We start from the raw sequence: 20,561 nt of genomic DNA, 5'->3' as shown, positions 1-20,561 counted from the left end.
AGAGCGCTGCAACACCGTACGAGAGCGAATGAGGTACGTTACAAACAGGCGCGGAACAGGCAGAACTCAGTCTTCCGGATGAAGAAGCGCCAGCAGGAAGAACGAGATCGCGAAGCGATGGAAGAGCTGTACCGCGCTAAGGACACACGAAAGTTCTACGAGAAGCTGAACCGCTCGCGCAGAGGCTTTGTGCCACAAGCCGACATGTGCCGACAGATAATCACGGAAATATTCTCACGAGCGAGCGTGAGGTGGTCGAGAAGTGGCGGCAGCATTACGATGAGCACCTCAATGGCGACGTTGCAAGTACCGAAGGTGGCATGGTAACAGATCTAGGAGTATGTGCACAGGACGAAAGATTTCCGGCCCCTGACCTCCAAGAGATTGAGGAGGAGGTTGGCCGGTTGAAAAACAACAAAGCTGCTGGAGCAGATCAACTACCAAGCGAGCTTCTAAAATACGGTGGAGAAGCACTGGTGAGAGCACTACACTGGGTCATTACCAAGATTTGGGAGGAGGAAGTATTACCGGAGGAATGGATGGAAGGTATCATGTGTCCCATCTACAAAAAGGGCGACAAGTTGGATTGCGGGAACTACCGCGCGATCACACTACTGAGCACTGCCTACAAGATACTCTCTCAAATTTTATGCCGCCGTCTATCACCGATTGCAAGAGAGTTCGTGGGGCAATATCAGGCTGGATTTATGGGTGTACGCGCTACAACGGACCAGATGTTCGCCATCCGCCGGGTGTTGCAGAAATGCCGCGAATACAACGTGCCCACACATCATTTGTTCATCGATTTCAAATCGGCGTATGATACAATCGATCGAGAACAGCTATGGCAGATTATGCACGAATACGAATTCCCGGATAAACAGACACTGTTGATCAAGGCGACGATGGATCGAGTGATGTGCATAGTTCGAGTATCAGGGACACTCTCGAGTCCCTTCGAATCTCGCAGAGGGTTACGGCAAGGTAATGGTCTTTCGTGCTTGCTGTTCAACATTGCTTTAGAGGGGGTAATAAGAAGAGCGGGGATAAACACGAGCGGGACGATTTTCACAAAGTCCGTTCAGCTGCTTGGTTTCGTCGATGATATTGATATTATTGCTCGTAAATTTGAGACGATGGCGGAAACGTACATTCGACTAAAGAGTGAAGCCAGGCGAATCGGATTAGTCATTAATGTGTCGAAGACAAAGTACATGATGGCAAAGGGCTCCAAGGAGAAATCACCACGCCCGCCACCCCGAATTTCTATCGACGGTGATGAAATCGAGGCGGTTGAAGAATTCGTGTTCTTGTGCTCACTGGTGACCGCCGACAATGACACCAGCAAAGAAATTCAGAGACGCATTGTGGCAGGAAATCGAGCTTACTTTGGACTCCGCAGAACTCTACGATCGAACAAAGTTCGCCGTAAGTAATTTACCCGAACGGTTCTTACTTCGCGAATAATTAATCAATCGAGCCCAAATTTGTACCAATGATGCACATATAATAGGTTGACAAACAGTCAAAATTTGAGATTTTTTATGCACTCTATCAATCAAAAGTTACAGCATGTTGAATTTTTTTTGTGGGAGAAAAAAAGTTGCGTATCCCAAACATTTTGGCCATCCCCTGTATTTTAAATGTTTAGGTATTTCATTTATTTATATATTGATTTGGTTTCGTCGAATTTTGCCACCCAGTGTCATCCCAGTTCTTTTTCAATTCACTGCACACCCCGAGATCAGGTAAAACCCCAAGTCAGTGCCGGTGCCAGCAAAACCCCAACCACGGAGTTTTTGTAGTGTGCTACAGGCCGACGGGACGAGGAAAAACCTTGAGCCCTTTGGGGCGGTGGGTTCTGCCTCGGCGACCGTCGACATGTCGCACAAATGAAAATCCGTTAAGAGCACTCGGTGTCGGTCGTATCCCTCTTTCTAGGGCTCACAGCAGGGAAAGTGAGGTGAGGGTGGTTGAACAGAAACCATTCCCGTCAGACCTATTCAGTTGAAAGTACAGGGGAAAAAAAACATATTATTGAGCTGCAGTCAGACAGACCGAACGGAACCATAACGCCAGCCAGGACGCTGCACGCTGTGAACGAACGCTGCTAGTTGGTTTGAAGTTCAAGAGACGCCAGGGGATTCGTGTCGACAGTTCCACGTGTAGCTGGCAAAATGTGCCCACAAGCGTAATCGATAATTTTATGCTCGGATAGAGTGAAAGACGCCCGCGGAGTAACGTTGTGTGTTATCATTGTATTACATTGCAAGAGAGGGAGAAAGTGACGTGCAAAAATAATAAATTGAAAAAAAATAATGTGAGGAGGAAAGGACAAGGAGCAGTGTCAGCGCTGAAGTGCAACCGGAAGAAGCGAGAACTTGTGCACGTAATTGGATATTGAACGGTGTCCGGAGGCTCACAGAAGAACAGAGCAGTCAGCAATCAACCCAGTCAGCAGTAAGTTCCGATACATTTATTCTTAATGGTTATGGAGTAAGGGTATGGTTCTCTCGGGATAGGGATGCAACTCTGTCGATGCACTGTTACAATTTTCCAGAACGGGATACGATGGGAGAAGAGAAAACGATCGAAGATGGGCAAGATGAGTTCAAGTTTCATTTCTATATATTTAATGCAGGTCACGAACTGAGCAGGAGTCATCAGGGTGAACGATTGATAAACCCATGGGAATTATTATAAAGAAGAATGAAACATAACAGCAGCAACAGCTGGCCAATCGATTAACTTATCATTACACACCGATTATTGATTCATGATATTAAATACTCTGGAAAATTCGAGGTGTGACTATTTCTTATATTCGCCCTAAAAAAATATAAAGGCTACACGAATTCCTTTAATAATTCCTCCAAGGATTCCTGAATGTATTCCTTCTGGCATTTCTTCAAGTATTCCTCTGAGTCTTCATCCAGGGTTTCCTCTGAAACTCCAAGGTTTCCTTCAGGGATTCTTCTGAAATTCCTCCAGAAAATCCTCTGATATTTTTCCAGGGATTCCTCTAGGACTTCCCCACAGAATACCTCCAAACATGCTTTCAGGGGTTCTTGAAGAAATTTCCACAAGAATTCCTCCAGGAGTACTTCCGAGGATTTCACAAGGACTTCCGTCCAGGGTTTCTTCCAGAGATTGCTCTGAAAATCAAATACTTTCCTTAAGGATTCCTCCAGGGATTCTTCCAGGAGTTCCACCAAGAAATCAAACAGGGTTTTCTCCAAAGGTATTCCTACAGTATTACCTCCAGGGATTCCTATGAAATTTCTCCTGGAATTCCTTTGTGATTTCCCCTATAACCTCTCCAGGGATTCCTTAAGAAATATATCCAGGAATTCATCGAGGAATATTCCCAGATATTTATCAAGGGATTCCTTCAGGGATTCCTCCTAGAATTATCCAGAATTGCCCCAGGAGTTCTCCCAAGGATTCTCCAAAAAATCCTCCACGAATTGCTCCAGGTATTCCTCCGGCGATTCCTGCAGAAATTCCTCCATAGATTCCTTAAGAAATTCCTCCAGGAGTGCCTCCGAGGATTTCTCCAGAAATTGCTTCATGAACAACAATTCCTCCGGGGATTCCACCAGGAATTCCTCCGGAGATTACTCCAGGAATTCCTCCGCGATAGCTCCAGCATTTCCTCCGGGGATTCCTCCAGGAATACCTCCGAAATCTCTCCAGGAATTCCCCAGGGACTCCTTCAGGAATTTCTCTGGGGACTCCTCCAGGAATTTCTCCGTGGATTCCTCAAGGAATTCCTCCGGGGATTCCTCAAGGAATTTCTCCGGGGACTGCTCCAGGAATTTCTCCGGGGATTCCTCCAGGAATTCCCCCGGGGATTCCTCCAGGAATTCCCCCGGGGATTCCTCCAGGAATTCCCCCGGGGATTCCTCCAGGAATTCCCCCGGGGATTCCTCCAGGAATTCCCCCGGGGATTCCTCCAGGAATTCCCCCGGGGATTCCTCCAGGAATTCCCCCGGGGATTCCTCCAGGAATTCCCCCGGGGATTCCTCCAGGAATTCCCCCGGGGATTCCCCCAGGAATTCCCCCGGGGATTTCTCCAGGAATTCCCCCGGGGATTCCTCCAGGAATTCCCCCGGGGATTCCTCCAGGAATTCCCCCGGGGATTCCTCCAGGAATTCCCCCGGGGATTCCTCCAGGAATTCCCCCGGGGATTCCTCCAGGAATTCCCCCGGGGATTCCTCCAGGAATTCCCCCGGGGATTCCTCCAGGAATTCCCCCGGGGATTCCTCCAGGAATTCCCCCGGGGATTCCTCCAGGAATTCCCCCGGGGATTCCTCCAGGAATTCCCCCGGGGATTCCTCCAGGAATTCCCCCGGGGATTCCTTCAGGAATTCCCCCGGGGATTCCTCCAGGAATTCCCCCGGGGATTCCTCCAGGAATTCCCCCGGGGATTCCTCCAGGAATTCCCGCGGGGATTCCTCCAGGAATTCCCCCGGGGATTCCTCCAGGAATTCCCCCGGGGATTCCTCCAGGAATTCCCCCGGGGATTCCTCCAGGAATTCCCCCGGGGATTCCTCCAGGAATTCCCCCGGGGATTCCTCCAGGAATTCCCCCGGGGATTCCTCCAGGAATTCCCCCGGGGATTCCTCCAGGAATTCCCCCGGGGATTCCTCCAGGAATTCCCCCGGGGATTCCTCCAGGAATTCCCCCGGGGATTCCTCCAGGAATTCCCCCGGGGATTCCTCCAGGAATTCCCCCGGGGATTCCTCCAGGAATTCCCCCGGGGATTCCTCCAGGAATTCCCCCGGGGATTCCTCCAGGAATTCCCCCGGGGATTCCTCCAGGAATTCCCCCGGGGATTCCTCCAGGAATTCCCCCGGGGATTCCTCCAGGAATTCCCCCGGGGATTCCTCCAGGAATTCCCCCGGGGATTCCTCCAGGAATTCCCCCGGGGATTCCTCCAGGAATTCCCCCGGGGATTCCTCCAGGAATTCCCCCGGGGATTCCTCCAGGAATTCCCCCGGGGATTCCTCCAGGAATTCCCCCGGGGATTCCTCCAGGAATTCCCCCGGGGATTCCTCCAGGAATTCCCCCGGGGATTCCTCCAGGAATTCCCCCGGGGATTCCTCCAGGAATTCCCCCGGGGATTCCTCCAGGAATTCCCCCGGGGATTCCTCCAGGAATTCCCCCGGGGATTCCTCCAGGAATTCCCCCGGGGATTCCTCCAGGAATTCCCCCGGGGATTCCTCCAGGAATTCCCCCGGGGATTCCTCCAGGAATTCCCCCGGGGATTCCTCCAGGAATTCCCCCGGGGATTCCTCCAGGAATTCCCCCGGGGATTCCTCCAGGAATTCCCCCGGGGATTCCTCCAGGAATTCCCCCGGGGATTCCTCCAGGAATTCCCCCGGGGATTCCTCCAGGAATTCCCCCGGGGATTCCTCCAGGAATTCCCCCGGGGATTCCTCCAGGAATTCCCCCGGGGATTCCTCCAGGAATTCCCCCGGGGATTCCTCCAGGAATTCCCCCGGGGATTCCTCCAGGAATTCCCCCGGGGATTCCTCCAGGAATTCCCCCGGGGATTCCTCCAGGAATTCCCCCGGGGATTCCTCCAGGAATTCCCCCGGGGATTCCTCCAGGAATTCCCCCGGGGATTCCTCCAGGAATTCCCCCGGGGATTCCTCCAGGAATTCCCCCGGGGATTCCTCCAGGAATTCCCCCGGGGATTCCTCCAGGAATTCCCCCGGGGATTCCTCCAGGAATTCCCCCGGGGATTCCTCCAGGAATTCCCCCGGGGATTCCTCCAGGAATTCCCCCGGGGATTCCTCCAGGAATTCCCCCGGGGATTCCTCCAGGAATTCCCCCGGGGATTCCTCCAGGAATTCCCCCGGGGATTCCTCCAGGAATTCCCCCGGGGATTCCTCCAGGAATTCCCCCGGGGATTCCTCCAGGAATTCCCCCGGGGATTCCTCCAGGAATTCCCCCGGGGATTCCTCCAGGAATTCCCCCGGGGATTCCTCCAGGAATTCCCCCGGGGATTCCTCCAGGAATTCCCCCGGGGATTCCTCCAGGAATTCCCCCGGGGATTCCTCCAGGAATTCCCCCGGGGATTCCTCCAGGAATTCCCCCGGGGATTCCTCCAGGAATTCTCCCGGGGATTCCTCCAGGAATTCCCCCGGGGATTCCTCCAGGAATTCCCCCGGGGATTCCTCCAGGAATTCCCCCGGGGATTCCTCCAGGAATTCCCCCGGGGATTCCTCCAGGAATTCCCCCGGGGATTCCTCCAGGAATTCCCCCGGGGATTCCTCCAGGAATTCCCCCGGGGATTCCTCCAGGAATTCCCCCGGGGATTCCTCCAGGAATTCCCCCGGGGATTCCTCCAGGAATTCCCCCGGGGATTCCTCCAGGAATTCCCCCGGGGATTCCTCCAGGAATTCCCCCGGGGATTCCTCCAGGAATTCCCCCGGGGATTCCTCCAGGAATTCCCCCGGGGATTCCTCCAGGAATTCCCCCGGGGATTCCTCCAGGAATTCCTTCGGGGATTCATCCAGGAATTCCTTCGGGGATTCCTCCAGGAATTCCTCCGGGGATTCCTCCAGGAATTCCTCCGGGGATTTCTCCAGGAATTCCTCCGAGGATTCCTCCAGGAATTTCTCCGGGGATTCCTCCAGGAATTCCTCCGGAGATTCCTCCAGGAATTCCTCCGGGGATTCCTCCAGGAATTCCTCCGGGGATTCCTCCAGGAATTCCTCCGAGGATTCCTCCAGGAACTCCTCCGAGGATTCCTCCAGGAATTCCTCCGAGGATTCCTCCAGGAATTCCTCCGAGGATTCCTCCAGGAATTCCTGCGGGAATTGTCCCAGGAATGTTTCCAGGAGTTTCTTAAGTAATCCTCCTTGAATTCCTCCGGTAATCCTCCAGTAATGCCACCGGTCCACGAATTCCTCCCGAGGTTCCTCCAGGAATTACTCCGGGAATTCTTCCAGAAATTCTTCCGCGATTTCCCCAAAAATTCTTTGAGGTTTCCTCCAGGAATTTTCCGGGGTTCCTTCACGAATTACTCCGGGAATTCCGCCAGAAATTCTTTCGCGATTTCTCCAAAATTTCTCTGGGCATTCCTCCAGGAATTCCTCTGGGGATTCCTCCAGAAATTGCTCCGGAAATCGATGTCACACCACCGAAGGTTTCTTCAGCACCCAGAGATTTCCTTTGCTCTGCATGTGTATGAAAACCGATTTTGAAATTTTTGCTTCATTATTTAATGAAAAAAAAAAAAAACAAAACCCGAAAATGCGGAAGTCAAAAGCGATGTTCATCATCTAATCCTCTGCCCTTGGTCGCCCATTAGAATGAGCAGTCTTTCAAACGTGCGCCCTCCCATCCCATGGTTCTATTAATAGCACAAGGCAATAATAATCCAGCAATACCCCACCCATAGCCGTTAGTCCGCGGTCGATCGGAAGGAGAAGAATGGTTGATGTTGTGCAAGAGTGCTCGTCGTCGTGACCGATAATTAGAACTGAGCAGCTGGGTAGAAAGCATAGAAAGTACTTCTCGGATGCCTTTCTGTGGTTTCGTAGATGAAAGAACAAAGTCGATCCGAGAGGATGAGTGTGTCGTCGAATTGAGGTTATTGGAAAAGTCGAACGTGACATCTGCGTTAGAAAGTCAATAAGGATTTTTGTTGTTGTTGCTTTATGGCTGTTACTGGAAATGGATCATTGAATGATTTGATGCGAATAAAATCGGGAAGTTAGAATTTTAAATAACTTTTAATTTATTAGATTTTATTGCATGCCAAGAATTCTCCATTAGCTTTTCAAGTCGTAATCAGTTCCATAAAGAGGAGACGCATGGTAGCTGACTCAGTAACTGTCAGCTTTTAAGATCTAATGTTAATATTCCTCCGGATTTTCGTAATAATCCCAGATAATGGTACCGGTCCTTCTTCCTCCTTTTCACATGTTATCCTGACAAATATTTATTCACTGTACCCTATTGAATAAACTAGATCAGAGACCCCTCCGAAAAGCAGCCATTCGCTACATGTGGCTCGTTATGTTTTCCGCCATAATGCATGGCTCAGACGATAAACACATAGTTATTCGTCAAGCCAAACTAAACCAGCGTCTTGTATGGTCGTCGTCGCTGTTGAAAGACCTTTTTCGATGTATCATCAGCTGAAAACCGCCTCCAAGACTGCCGGAATAAAAGATGCCATAAAGCCAGCCGTCCCAAATTGGAGAAAAACATGTCTCCTTGTTAGGTGGTTTCGTGGCGTGGGAGTCTTTGTAATCTGTCAAGCAAAACAGCTATTCAGTTGTAATGAAAGCTAAAAGTTTACTCTTTCAATAAGAATATCGTCTACCGTTTTCGTTCTTCTTTTTCTTGATTTGCTCTTTATTTATTTAACTCATTTTATCTAAGTTCTACCCCAAATCTGAAACCTTCTTTTTTTCTTCTGACTTCTATCTTCTATCTTCTATCTTCTATCTTCTATCTTCTATCTTCTATCTTCTATCTTCTATCTTCTATCTTCTATCTTCTGTCTTCTATCTTCTATCTTCTATCTTCTATCTTCTATCTTCTATCTTCTATCTTCTATCTTCTATCTTCTATCTTCTATCTTCTATCTTCTATCTTCTATCTTCTATCTTCTATCTTCTATCTTCTATCTTCTATCTTCTATCTTCTATCTTCTATCTTCTATCTTCTATCTTCTATCTTCTATCTTCTATCTTCCATCTTCTATCTTCTATCTTCTATCTTCTATCTTCTATCTTCTATCTTCTATCTTCTATCTTCTATCTTCTATCTTCTATCTTCTATCTTCTATCTTCTATCTTCTATCTTCTATCTTCTATCTTCTATCTTCTATCTTCTATCTTCTATCTTCTATCTTCTATCTTCTATCTTCTATCTTCTATCTTCTATCTTCTATCTTCTATCTTCTATCTTCTATCTTCTATCTTCTATCTTCTATCTTCTATCTTCTATCTTCTATCTTCTATCTTCTATCTTCTATCTTCTATCTTCTATCTTCTATCTTCTATCTTCTATCTTCTATCTTCTATCTTCTATCTTCTATCTTCTATCTTCTATCTTCTATCTTCTATCTTCTATCTTCTATCTTCTATCTTCTATCTTCTATCTTCTATTTTCTATCTTCTATCTTCTATCTTCTATCTTCTATTTTCAATATTCTATCTTCATCTCCTATCTTCTATCTTCTTATCTTCTATCTCCTATCTTCTATCTTCTTTCACCTTTACGTCTGTTTTACATCTCTTTTACCCGCTATCTCACTTCTGTCATTTATCATTTTTCACAAAAAATCCTGCTATAAGAACATATTTTTATTTCAAATAGCTCAATCAATTTGCTCAACAGTCTTCTTCGTGTTCCACATATGCCATCAAACAAGAAACTAATCTGTATAAAAAAACGCACATGTCATATCCAACCAACCAAAGCCTAACTAGTCGACTAGAAGAGGGACGAACCGAAACTTACTAAGGTAAACAAGAATGTAAATTTCGTCCCCGAAAAACTCGGTAACAAACAACAGTTTCTGGCTCTGCTGAGCGCCACCAGTGCCAGTTGTGGGAGGAGCAATTCAATTCACAGCAGGCCAAAGGAGCAGGCTTATCCAGAATTCGGGCTATCCCCGTCCCAAACCCAATTCACTAAACCACGCAAGGAAAGGAAGGACGTACATGTGTGTCTGTTGGTGGTGAAAACCGAAAAGGAAGGTTTCAGACATGCCGCTTGGATGAGTCGTGTTTGTTACAAAGGCGGTCTGCCAGGATCCTACTAGCAACGTCGTTGACAGCCTCAATTAGGTCCCGATCAGAGGTCAGATCCAAAAACCATTTCAAAGTCAGGTAGTTTCGAGGAGATTTTCAATAATATCTTCGTACATCTTTTGACGATTTTTTTTTAATTCTTAAAAAAGTTTGGTAATTCCCAAATTTTGGCATTTCTTTGCCTAGTTTTTCTAGCCATTTCTGCGATAATCGCTTAGAGAATATCTCAATCGATTACTATGGAATTTCTTTGGCAATGTTTTAATGAATTTCTTTGTTAATTTTTTTGAATGTTCGTTCGCTAACTTAATCAAAAATTCTTTGGCAGTTCCTTTAGCAATTTTTTCAGAAATCCTTAAGGTTTTTTTTAATTTTCCTGCCAACTCCTTGATTACCGTAAAATGGGGTAACTTTGATAGTTTTTCAGCGAATTTTCTTAATATTTTTCCATGTAACAGTATATCCCCGAGTTTTATATTTTTAAAACAAGTTATGAATTGCAATTGAAAGATTCGATAATCTGAAATATTTTGGGTGACTTTTAGTTTTTCATATGAGCGAGAATCAGATTTTCATTTTGGGGTAACTTTGATAATGCCCTGAAAAACACATCAAATCTTAAAAAAATATTACATATTGAAATCTTAGGAGTATGAACATGATGAGAGAAGCCTTGTGGAATCTATCAGATAGAATGTTTATATCAAAACATTGATTTTTACTAAATTCTACATATAAAACTGTGTTTGTGGAGTACTTAGTGAGAAACACAGTGGATTTAGCTATCGAAAATCATTATCTTTGTAAAAATATATGTTTAACGGTACATAAACATATGATTACATGCTATTGATGGTGAGTTCTCTTATTTTTGGGCAGTTTTTTAATGTTTTATTAACAAATTTTGCACAACACAGATTATCTACATGATAATACAAGGGCATTGCATACTTTTAGGCGTTTATCAATGTATGGAGATTTATGTCACAATTTACAAAATCGCTTCCATTTCGTAAAACACACTTCGTTAAGAGATTCAAGGCCAGATTTGGAATCTAATATGATGATTCTAACGAGAATAATAGTCCATTCTTTGAAAGAATAGTTGTAACGAAGTCGTTTAGCAGAATGTTTGAAGGGGTTGGCAAATGACAAAAATATCAACAATTTTTATTTTTCGTCCAAAAAGTTGTATTTAAACTAGGTTTTAATGAAAATACGTCTAAGATGAACTTTTATATGTATAGAATTGATCTACGTTTGCCTTTTTCTTAACTTTTTCTTCTTGAAGGAATCATAGTTAGAAAATAAACTATACAATGCCTATCGAACTATCAAAGTTACCCGCATTATCAAAGATACCCCATTTTACGGTAATTGATTTTGAAATTCCTTTGCCAATAAGTGTACTGGAAAGCCTATTTATTTGCCTGCCATTGCATGAATTTGTATATTGTGAGGCAAGTACAATGATACACTATGCCCAGGGAGTCGAGAAAATTTTCCCGACCGGAACGGGAATCGAACCCGCCGTCTCCGGATTTGCGATCCATAGCCTTAACCACTAGGCTAACTGGAGACCCCACACATCAAACAGCGGCATTTTCGGTAACCCAGGTTAGCAAGAAAGCAGTATCAGACCATATCTGAACCGGTAGTGTTCCGGAACCGATTCCGGGGGGTCCCGATGGATGAATGCAAACTTTTTAAGGAGTGATAGAGGATTATAAATGGTGAAAAAAATGTTTACGCATATGGTCAAATCTCAACCGTTACGTAGTAATTGAACTTTACATGTTTTTGACTTTGCTTGACTCAAACTGGCTAGGAGAACCAACATATTTTGGACACAGCAACGTGCCAATATTTTTTGAACACCTACGGCAAAAACAAATGGAAGTGTCCTAAATATATTGGCGTATCACTGTGCCCAATATACGTTGATTCCCCTATTACTTGAAAATAGTCAAACTTATCGCAGCTTTTTAACCCTAATTCGAAAATTTATTAGATTTTCGATCGAAAAATACTAATTTAGTTTTATAACTTATAGTTTTCTAAAACAAATAAGCTCGAAAGTATTGTTTTGCCTTTCTCGTACACCGAAGTGTACTGAAAGGCTATATGTTCACTCAAAACATTTTTTTTATAGAAGGCTCGAAGGGTCAAGTCACATATACCAATCAACTCAGTTTGACGAATTGAGATGATGCCTGTATGTGTGCATGTATGTATGTCCGTGCGCAAAAAAAGTTCACTAATTTTGAAGGCACTTCCCATTGGCGGATTTTTCGGATTATAGCTCGAATCGAACCGGAATTTTACCGCATTGTTTGCTATTAAAAATGGTTCGGATAGGTCGAGGCGTTCCGGAGTCATGACCATTTCAGTGATTCGGACCAGCACCGGTGGAACTGGGCGTATATAAAACTGAACCAAGCCCCATGATGCGACACATCAAACTGCGGCGATTTTTGTAACCTTTAGCATGGTTTACGAATTTTATGCGGAAATGTACACTGGAGACCAGAAATTCCACGATTTCGGTCCAAAATTCAAGATGACAGACTAATATTCAAGATGGCGGCTCCAAATTCAAGATGGCGAATGTTTAATGGAATTTAAGGATCTGACACCATACAATATGGGTATATTTTGATGGGGAAGAAGTCTGGACTCCAAAAATGGCGACCAAAATATCCAAGATAACGGTTCAACATGCAATATGGCGGCTGTTTAATGGAGTTTCAGGCTCTAAAACCATGCAATATATGTATATTTGGTATTGGAAAGATGTCTGACTATTAAAATATCCAAGATGGCGACCAAAATATCCGAGATCGCGTCTCAAAATTCAAGATGGAGACTGTGTTGACGCCGGGATAGACTGGCCGTACTCAGGGCCTGGGAGGGCAGTGATCTCAGATCTGATGATTGACACATCAGGTGCACTTACACCTTTAGAACCTTCTTCACGTTAGTCTTCAACATACAACGGATTTAGTAATAAAACAGTTTATTGTACTAAGGTTCTACAAGTATATTTACACTACATACATAAAGCACTTAAATTAACTTATCACTGCACCTATCCCAGTCTGTGGGCAAAAGGTGCGACGGGCGACGACGCGCGCGGAGCACAGTTGGACTGTGCTGAAGGACCGTGTTGTGTCGATCGGCGGTCAACAGAAGTACTGACCTTTTCACTGTTGTTCAGATGCTGATGCTCGGTGGTTTTTGTGGCATATTTGAAGGCAGTGATAAGAGAAGGGGGGGGGGGGCTGTTTGGCGGAACGGTGCATGGAAGTATCTACTCAGTCTCGTATACTGCTGCTTGATACGACTGGCTCGACGTAGCTATTGTTCCACCAAATGAATGCTGCCCAACTCTGTTTACGTACCAGTGTGGAAGCTATCGAAAACGAGAAAGGTGATTGTTCGCTTTTGGCTGGATTCGGCTATCAAACAGAAACATTGCATTCTGCCTGCGGTTTGCTTGGTACAGCATGCAGTGGACATCTGTTTTGCACTATGGGTGCGGGTAGATTACCAAGATGACCAAAATACAAAACTACGTTCACGTTAGGCGTGAACATACTCCCCGCCTTGAATTCGTTGAGGATTCAATCACATTAGTTTGAATGTAGATTTCTACGCAGTAGATCTTGATTCCAACTGGACACGAACATTGTCGGAAACTCCCCGCCTTCAAACCGTAGAATGATATCGTCAATTGACTTGAACGTTGGTAACGAAGCGTGTTCGGAAACTGATGACGATCTTTGAAACCAGGTTGATGCTAGTCGACACAGACGACGAATATCTACGCAGAGATAATATGGTCCGGCTAGACGTCAGAGTAAATGATGTAATCTCCATCTGGTTTTGGTACTGAAATCTAGTGGTTATCCAATGGCATGGTGAGTGAGGTTCCTCGCGCATGAATGGAACGGTCCGATATAGCTAAATGACCTGGCGTTATGTAGTCTGGTAAGGTGCAAGCTGTTCCGATATCTTTTGATTGACATGACGATGGTGACGGTGATTCAACGTTCCATGTTGGTAGGTGGCACGCATGTTCGACACGGTCCGGGTTACGTTTCGGAATGGTGGCACCCGATGATGAAAGGCTCGGCTGGACCTGGTTCATGAGCGCACGGAGACACGATGTGCTTGGATGAATACTATCAGGCAGATCTGATTCGGTCCGGAAGGCACTCCGGAGTGGTGATCATGTGGACGTAAGTCGATGAGCAGGAAGCCGGGAATCACGTCTGATTCGGTCCGGGTTTTCACTGGATTGGCGGTCCCATATGCATGGCATCGTCCTTCAGTCGTGATGAATGAAGCTTGATGGCGGGTCAGAAACTGTGCCTTGTTGGAAAGGATGAACGACTGACTAACTGCATATGAAAAAGACAAAATGGTACTTGCCTGTGGCAAAGTCCCGTCCGTTGGGTCCAAGTGACTGTTTAATGGAGTTTTAGGACTTGATACCATGCACAATATGGGTGTATTTGATGTGGGGAAGAATTCTGGACTCCAAAAATGACAAACAGAGTATCCAAGATGGTGGTCTAAATCTAAGATGGCAGCTCAAAACTCAAAATGACTTCAGTTTAATGAAGTTTTAGGCTCAAAACCATGCAATATGGGTATATCTGATATTGGGACGAAGTCTGGAGTCCAAAAATGACGATTAAAATATCCAAGATAGCGACCAAAATATCAAATATGGCGTCTCAAAATTCAAGATGGCGGTATAAACTTCAAGATGGCAGCTGTTTAATGTAGGTTTAAGCGCTGTTTGCAGATCGGAAGGAATTTCTCGGCCTATCTTGATGCATGGGAAATTCCTTGCCTGAACCGCCCAAGAAATCGTTTTTCTTCGATCGCAGTACGCAGTTGGGAAGAAATGACAATTCAAATGGCAGTCACTGTAGAATGTTTCTGCCAGGAATCGGTCAAGAAATTTCTTGAGCGATTCCTTTTAAACTCGAAACTGGGCTTAAGGCTCTAAAACCGTTCAATATGGGTATATTTGGTATGGGGAAGACAACCGGAGATCAAAAATAGCTACCAGAATATCCAAGAAGGCGTCTCAACATTCAAAATGGCGGCTAATTAATGGAGTTTTGGGCTCTAAAACCATTCAATATGGGTGTATCTGGTATGGGGAAGAAGTCTGTTGCCGGATTTTAATCCTAAATGGCGGCTCAAACTTCAAGATTGCGGCTCAAAAATCAAAAAAACCAGATAAACGATATGATCTCTGATGCCATGAAATGGATTTCTGTTAAACGTATGAAAGTGCGATACTCATCAACATGTCACTTGAGTTATGTTGAAATGTGTATTCGAAGGCACGAGAAAGGCGCCATCACCGCTAGGTGGATTAATTAGGGTTTTTAGGTAATTGTTTTGGAATTTGCCAATATCTTCTTGCTATTATTTCAACCTCATTAATTTTTTGAAAATTGGTTTGGGAATTTCTGCGGAAATGTCAGTTATTCATTCCTGCTCGGGTTGCACCGAGGGTAACTAAAAGACGGTCCTGGGGGAAGCCATCGACAATGAACGATAACAATCACTTCTCCTTCATCAACAGGCTTGTCGAATGATTGTCGTCACAAGCTGAGTGCATCGCATGAATGCTACATATGTAGATGTGAAGGCAAATGCAAATCCTCAAGAACGGATATAGCAAAGGTGCCTAGTTCAACCTATCGGGTCCAGATCTTACAGAGAGTCTGGCGATGGCAATCGATACAAGTGTGTTGATATGCAAGGCTGGATAAGTCTTACCAGCAAAACCACTCCAGGAAGGAAGAAGATTCATGCAAGCAAATTGAATTTATGTTAGTTTGTTTGATAAAGTGGACCGTTAACATAAACCATGGTGAATTTCTACGAACATTGCACATATTCAAATGCAATCCTAAGGAACAATTTTGTATTCAATTAGATTTGAGATCGTCCGTAAAACTATGATGAAACGAAAGAAAAATGAGGTTTAATGAGAGTTTTATAGTATTCTGAATTTATATAGAAACCTTATATTGTCATATGAACACCAACAAGTTCAAACAACAAGGCTTCAACATATCTTCCACCAAATGCATTTCAGTTAGCAGCAATTGTTGAACTGCTGTTATAAATATAAAAAAAAGTTGTCTGTTTCAAGTTTTCCCCCGGAAGACACTAGTGTGACCGTTAAAAGCAAACTCGACGGAAAAAGAACATGCCACTTTCCAAGAATAGTCCTCCTGAAGTGGAACAACTGCAACGCAAAATTTATTGCCATCGTCGTCGGCTTCGTCGAGTTTACCATGACTGCTATGCTTCTAAAACCGCAACAAGTCGAACCGGGGTGGGTACATGGGGGGTGTGAGTGGCACTTAATTATTCTATTATTATATGTATGGCTACGTTCTCGACTATCGACCGATTCCTATCGGCATGAAGAGGGAACGAAGTGCTTCGACTACATTTCAATCCGACTAAGTACTAGCTCTCTATGTACATTGTACACATTCCTATTTCGCAATTTCTCCGCACCGCACCACCGCCGCTGGCTGTGCAATGGCATGCATCGAAGCCAAAGGTCATGCAACATTTTTAATCCATCAATGGGGATAAGCTGCCCACTGAACTGGGGTCGTTCACAAAATGAGTTGCATCCAGAAATGCATAAGGGGAAGGCAAATTTCCAACTCTCTTGTTTCGTTATTTGGGAACAGTCCCTTGGTTGCTATAGTCATATGAACACCATAACCAGAATACAGTCAAGGACAAGGCTGGGTCAAGCAACCTGTTGACCAGGGAATTCGAACTGTCGTGTAATCATAGCCGTATAAGCCTATCATGAGCAAAAAAATACAAATAGCATGCACATGCAAAAAAGGTTGAAAGTCAACGACTACCGTATGCAAAGGGTCAGCTAATGCCACTGAATGTGTACCTTGTGTCGACCTTCTTCCCAAGCGAACACTGTGGGATATACAGATATCACTAGGATAGAAGTTTCATCAAAGTTGGGTTGCATGGAAACTGAATAAATAGTAGCAAGTATGGGAACACTCACTTGCATAGAGTTACACTCACTTGCTGTTCTCTCAGCTCAGAAGTGTTCTATAAAAAAAAAGGTGTATGGATGACTTTTGCCTAATCCAATTACCTATGGATAGATATTTGGGAACGAACAGCTATTCAATCGGAGGTTGAAGTAGAAAAGACGTAAGAGCTTCCATGACTGGCCACTGGCCACGCTTATCTTCTCCGTTCTGAGACTAGGAAAGGATGTGATGATATGACATCTACTTTACAAGAGGAATTATTTAGGATTCACTATAAGCAAGTGATGCGACATATTCAGATTGTGTATACGTGCTACTGAGTAAATCATTTAGATGTGTTGGTGTGAGTTTTTTTTATTGTATATTAAACCACTAACGCTGGGAGTGACGGAGCTGAAAGATTGTCTGTCACTCCATGGGGCATTCTGCCATTCAACTCTGCCAAATGTTCTAGCTTAAAAGCCTCTTCTTAACCTTTCAGGATGGGCGCCATCAAGCAACTGAAACTGCACCGCGCTTACGCTGTATACGTCGAGCAAGGTTTTTTAGTAGTGTTGTACTTTTTACAACGGCGCGTGCGCTGAAGGGTTAAGCATTGGCATTGACATTGATCGCTGGTGCTACACGAAGACGTCTGAAAAATTGTGGTCTGGCTTCCGGGTTGATGTTCATACTGACTTCATCGGGCGACAGCAGGATCTTGATGTCCATGAGATCCTATAGTATTCCTGGAAATCCGGCAGCGGAGGCACTTGATTTCGTACAGGAGATAACTCTTTTCTTCGGCATGGCATTGCCGTTTGGTTGTTCGGCCAATATTGGCATATGGATGTCTTGTGTGGTGGCAAAAGGGCGAAAAGAGAACGATCCAATCAAAGTTAGGCCATCTGCAAAGGATGTGCTTAATGGCGATGTCTGGAGCGTTCTCTTCAACTCCCACGGCAGCGCTCGAAGTTCTCTTTGACGTTGCTCCACTACACATTTATCTTAAACAAGAAGCACTTTCTTGCACTTACCGTCTATGGGTACTCGGTCTACTAGAGGAAACTCCTGTGAACCGCACATCAACACACACCTAGTTGTTTCCACTTTTGGTGAATTGTGATCTTACAATTGCTTATAATTTTCCATATAGGACATTTTCCACGAAATTCCCTTCCCGGTAAGAGTGGACATCTGAATATCTGGAAAGAAGTATTTCAGACGGCATCGTATGTTACACTGATGGCTCCCTTCTCGAAGGTCGAGCAGGTGCTGGTGTATATTCTCGTGAGCTAAGGCTGTATCTGTCTTACTCACTTGGTAGACACTGCGCCGTTTTTCAGGCCGAAATCTTTGCTCTTATGTGCAGAATGCAATCAGCACTTCAGCCACACGTAATGGGCAAAGTAATATACTTCTGTTCAGATAGCCATGCTGCTATTAAAGCACTTGCTTCGGCCAACTTCAGGTCGAAAATAGTTATCACTTGTCGAACTCAAATCGAGGAGCTGAATTCAGCAAACGCTGCTCACCTTGTATGGGTGCCTGGCCATTCGCTGGAAATGAATTGGCTGATGAGTTAGCTCGCACTGGAGCATCACATGACTTCATTGGCCCTGAGCCAGCTATTCCGATATCGACGTGTTGGGTAAAGCTTCAGATTCACACCTGGGCTGCCACTCAACACATACAATACTGGAATAGTTTGGAGTCATGTCGTCAAGCAAAATTGTATTATACTGAGCCATCTCCAAGGGTGGCGAAGTATCTTACAAATCTGTTAAAGCATAATTGCAGCATTCTGATCAAAGCATTGACTGGCCACTGCCGACTCAGCTATCACATGGCGAATATTCAGCAAGCTAATTCATATGCATTTGATAGCTGTAAATCCTATTATGGAGCTTCGTATAATCTGTCCAGTTTTTGCGAAACTGCGTTTCCGAGTGCTCGGTAAACACTTATTAAGTGAAACTGACTCCAGAGACCTGAATATTCAGGATATTCTGTGGTTCTTGACCCGCTGTGGTAAAGAACTACAGGCCCTCTTTCGCTTTATGCGTTATTACAGTGCCCTTTTCAGGGCGCTGTTTGAACCCATTGTGGTACGCTTATGCGTTAGTATCCTCTTCCAGGGTACTTTTCCTATTTCCCTACCTGTCCTTATCCCCATCTTTATCCCTATTTCCTTCCTGTTCCCTCAGGTAGATGATAAAATAGCCCATTTTTGCTGTATAAGAGTGGAACAAACCATTATTAAACAAACTTTAGCTTAAAAACTGCTATTCAATTAGTACTGTTACTTGGGAGGCTATTATTTTGGCGTTGGCTCAAATGTCCCGAATGGAGGATAACGTGGCTCTGGAGCCGGCCTTCTGATACGTCTGAAAAAATGGTGGTCTGGCTTCCGGGTTGATGTTCATACTGACTTTATCGGACGACAGCAGGATCTTGATGTCCATGAGATCCTAGTATTACTGGAAATCCTGCAGCGGAGGCACTTGATTTCGTCCAGGAGTCAACTCTTTTGTTCGGCATGGCATTGCCGTTCAGCATTCAGTTATAGTTTTAAATCATGCAGACGACACTGCTTCACTCAGAGTACAAAAATAAAATATCTCTCGCTTTGTGGATGATCACGATGAGCGGAATATATTGGGTGATTCTCTGGTGATATTTTTTACATATCCCTTAACAATGATAACATTTTTGTTGGATGCATGCCAACTGCCCATTCGCCAGACGTTTCCTCAAAGCTCTCTAACAAAGTTCTTTCAAGATTTCTTATGACTTCCTCACCGAAAATTGTAATATATTTCTGATATTTTTGGTAGACGCCTTATATCTTGGCGTGTACTGAGCTGATTGATATCCAAAATTGTAGCAAATTCCATAAAAAGGTCATTGTAATGCTTCGGCAGATTACCCGAGCAGAGGAGAAAAGCTCAATAATAGCATATTTTGATACGGAGATCAAAAAGTGATATTGGTTTGTTTGAGATAAGAGGTAAAAGTACTGAAAATAATATCTCAATTTTACTTCTGGAACATCATCATCATAGCACATTTAGCTTTTGGTAAGATCTAACCAACAGCAGTGAGCTATTTGATTGATCTTCAAATATCAAATTTTGCTATTGGTTAGATGGTTCAAGAACAAATTTTTGCTATTATTTTCAGTACTTTTACCTCTTATCTCAAACAAACCAATATCACATTTTGATCGTCAGTACTTCGCCTCTGCCCGGGTACCGACAAGATGTGCGATAAATTATTTCCGGTGCTGTCATGGTAAAATCAGAGCTAGTTAGTCAAGGTTCCCCGATTTCAGCGGCCCTTCACTGGTACATTCCCACGGATGAATTCCTGGAGGAATCTCTGAAGAAATCGTTTGTGCAATTCCTGAAGGAACTGCTGGAACAACTTTTCAAATAAACAATGAAAACACTTGTGAAGAAATCCCAGCTGAAATTTCTAAAGTTATTCTAGGAATATTCAAGAAGTCCCTAAAACTATTTCCGGAAGTATCACTGAACAAAATATCGTAAGGACATTTCATAAAAATCTAAAGAAAACTCTGGATTTTCTGAAGAAATTCCGGGATGAATACCTGAAGGAATATCTGGGAACTCGTGGTGGAATATCCAACAAAACTTCTTGAGATATTTAAAAAAAATCCTAAAAAATCCTCTGATAAAAATCCTAAACATTTTTTTTTAAT

At 44.3% G+C, this 20,561-nt stretch overlaps 1 protein-coding gene across 4 annotated transcripts in view; it reads left to right on the top strand.

The window, feature by feature from the left end:
- The window catches only part of LOC109409870 (uncharacterized), a 240,379-nt gene that overhangs the window by 42,308 nt on the left and 177,510 nt on the right, over positions 1 to 20,561 (top strand). For 2 of the 4 annotated variants that reach the window (XM_062855751.1, XM_062855750.1), the window contains exon 2: positions 1,942 to 2,460. The exons of the other annotated variants lie outside the window; for them this stretch is intronic. The gene's annotated coding sequence lies outside the window, so the exon portion shown is untranslated. The remainder of the gene's footprint in view (positions 1 to 1,941; positions 2,461 to 20,561) is intronic. 4 annotated transcript variants of the gene reach the window in all.

The sequence above is a fragment of the Aedes albopictus genome, chromosome 3 (assembly GCF_035046485.1).
Source record: "Aedes albopictus strain Foshan chromosome 3, AalbF5, whole genome shotgun sequence".
Taxonomy (NCBI): domain Eukaryota; kingdom Metazoa; phylum Arthropoda; class Insecta; order Diptera; family Culicidae; genus Aedes; species Aedes albopictus.
Note: the sequence above shows the minus strand (reverse complement) of the source record. Positions and strands in the feature narration are given on the sequence as shown.